The sequence below is a fragment of the Sinocyclocheilus rhinocerous genome, unplaced genomic scaffold (genome assembly GCF_001515625.1).
Source record: "Sinocyclocheilus rhinocerous isolate Xijiao unplaced genomic scaffold, SAMN03320098_v1.1 scaffold991, whole genome shotgun sequence".
NCBI lineage: Eukaryota > Metazoa > Chordata > Actinopteri > Cypriniformes > Cyprinidae > Sinocyclocheilus > Sinocyclocheilus rhinocerous.
Genome location: NW_015654505.1, coordinates 500398 through 503598, shown reverse-complemented (window position 1 = coordinate 503598; position 3201 = coordinate 500398).

Sequence of the window (3201 nt, the reverse complement as noted above, 5' to 3'; positions counted from 1 at the left end):
CCCTCCTGGCCTCACTAACCCCTCTTCCAGCAGCAACTTAGTTTTCCCAGGAGTCTCCCATCCAGCTACTGACCAGGCTCAGCCCTGCTTAGCTTCAGTGGGCGACCAGTCTTGGGCTACAGGGTGATATGGCTGCCGGTGTGTGTGGAATAGAAAAATAGAAATTATGGAATAGAAAAAGTAATTGCCACTTTTTATCGCACAGTTCAGATTCAGTTCAGAATTAATTGCTTGTACATTTCACAATTTTGACTTTATTCCTGAGAATTCTGAGTTTATATCTCACAATTATGTTTTTTTCTCTGAATTCTGAGTCTACATCTACAATTATAATTTTATTTTTTTCTCTACAGTAAATTCTGTTTGTATCGCAGTTATAATTTTTTGAATATTTTTTTGAGTTTGTATCTCACAATTATGATCTCCAAATTCTGAGTTTACATCTGCAATTATATATATATATATATTTTTTTTCCCCCCCTCAAAATTCAGATGCTTTTTGAACTTTTCTTTTCTTTATGCATATTTTCATATATCTCACAGAACATCTCTTAATTCAGATTTTTTAAAAAAGATTTGCATCTTTAAAAATTCAGAATTCTAAGACACAAATTTGCAGCTTTAAAAAAAGTCTCAAAAGTTATTTTGAGATAAAAAGCCAAGTTGCAGTTCTGTGGAAGAATTATCCAAAACCACTTGCAATAGAATTTGTTTTTTTGTTTTTGTATTTAATGTAAAATTCTATTGCTGTCAGGTATTTTTATGTGATTGACTGATGTTTGTACAGGAATGCTCTCATTTGCTCTCGGAGGGCAAACGCTGCTCACAATAAGAGCTCATTTTTCTGACTTAATGACATTTCAAGTCTCTGCAGGCGTTTGCTGCTTTTATCCTCCATCACATTATTCCAGCTCCGGCTCTGGTGATTTGAATAAGCTGACCTTTATATTCAGCGTTACAGCAAATCGAGACGCTTGACTTCCACAGAAACACTGCAGATCTGCTGATGTTCCTCAGACCTTCTCATCCTAACTCCTTCTACATCACTGCCGTCTTTCTTTTCTTATCATTTCCAGAATTGTGACGCCTCATTTGCTTATTATGGATAGTTTTTTCCTTGAGTCTCTTTCTAGGAGGCCAGGAGCATCGCAGCGTCTGCTGTTCAATAAAAGCACTTCATGAGGAGTCTGTTTATCAGACTAGAAAAAATCATTTTTGTTTCTTGCTTAATTTGCTTAAAATGAAGTAATGTAACACACTTCTTGATTGTTCCCAGCATGCTTTGCACAGGCAGCGTAAACGGTGAAAATGATGTTTCCAAGCAGGCGAGAGTTAGATTTTGGATATTAGATTTCAAAGTTCTGTTGCGTAACGCGTTTGTATGAAACTGGAGCTTGTGCTTATTTCAAGAAGTTAAAAATAGACTGGAAAATAAAAGATGCCAGAAGATTGATCTGTCGCACAAAGCTTTCAACAGCAAACACTACAGATGAAAATAAAATCTGCTCTTTTGCTAATGAGTAGAGACTCATTTGAGTGTGATAAGTTTGCATAAACCTTGCAAAATGTTAATTATTTTACCAAAATAAGAGGGATCATACAAAATGCATGTTATTTTATTTAGTACTGACCTGAATAAGATGTTTCACATAAAAGATGTTTACATATAGTCCACAAGAGAAAATAATAGTTGAATTTATAAAAATGAACCCGTTCAATACAGTATTAAGATTCCCTTTGTATTACTGTGTTGTTACCTGAATGATCCACAGCTGTGTTTTATTGTTTAGTGATAGTCGTTCATGAGTCCCTTGTTTGTCCTGAACAGTTAAACTGCCTGCTGTTCTTCAGAAAAACCCCCAGCTCACACAAATTACAATAGTCCAGTCTGGATGTAATAAAAGCATGCATTACAACTTTCAAATAATTAAAAGGCAATTTCACTATAATTTCCCTTAATTGGAAAAAACACCTCTAACCACAGAATTGATATGCTTATCAAACTTTAACTCTGCATCAAAAGTGACTCCAAGACTCCTTGCATGATTATGTACCTTAGATTTAAAGGGACCTTATATAGGTTCAGAAGAACTCAGAGGGCCAAACACTATCAGTTTAGTCTTTGATTCATTTAGGTGAAGAAAATGTGTGCCATTCACTCCTTAATATCATTAAAACATGCAAAGAGAGACTGTAAGGCTGAATTATCCCCCATTTTTATCATAGGCAGATAAAGCTGTCTATCATAAGCATAAAGATGGTAACATACATTATGTTTCTGACAGATATCAGCCAAAGGAAGCATGTAAACAAAAAATAAGGCTGGACCCAATATTGATCCTTGTGGAACCCCACACTGCATTAGAGCAGAAGAGGATGAAAAATTTCCTAATTCAACAGAAAAAGTTCTCCCAGAGAGATATGAACTAAACCAGTTAAGATCATTACCTTGGATCCCAGCCCACAGTGTCAAGAGCTCCATCAGTATTTCATGTATTATAGTGTCAAATGCAGCTGTCAAATCAAGTAAAACCAAAATTGCACACTTTCCTGAATCGACAGCCAAAAACAGATCATTAGACACTTTGAGAAGGGCCGACTCTGTACTGTGCCGGGCCCTAAATCCTGATTGGAACTCATCAAAAATACCATTTCCATTTAAATTAATAGAAAGCTGTTGAGAGACAACCCTCTGTAGATTTTTTTGTCAGGAAAGACAAATTTTGAAATTGGCCGTTTTTAAAAGGGGTTGTTCCACTGCATGCTTAAAGCAGGATGGCACAACACCACTCAATAAACTGGAGTGCAATATTGACAAAAGATCTAGGCCAACCACGTCCAATACCTGAATAAGGAGACGTGGAGGAACAATATCCAAAGAACACTGAGTGGGCTTCATATGCTTCAGACTAAATCCACCAAATCAGATAATGAAATCGGTTTAAACTGAAATGGATGAAATAATCAAGGATAAAGTCTGGAGACAGAATACTAGCTCTAAGAGTATCGATTTTGTTAATTAAAACTTTTCTCACATTGTTTGAGTATTATCAAGACCAGTAGCTATATCAGGATTTAAATCTGAATCTATAGTTTTGAATAATGCTTAAGGACTATTAGGAATTCTTAAAAATAATTGTGAAGTAAATACCACACAAACACACACACACACACACACACACACACACACACACACACACA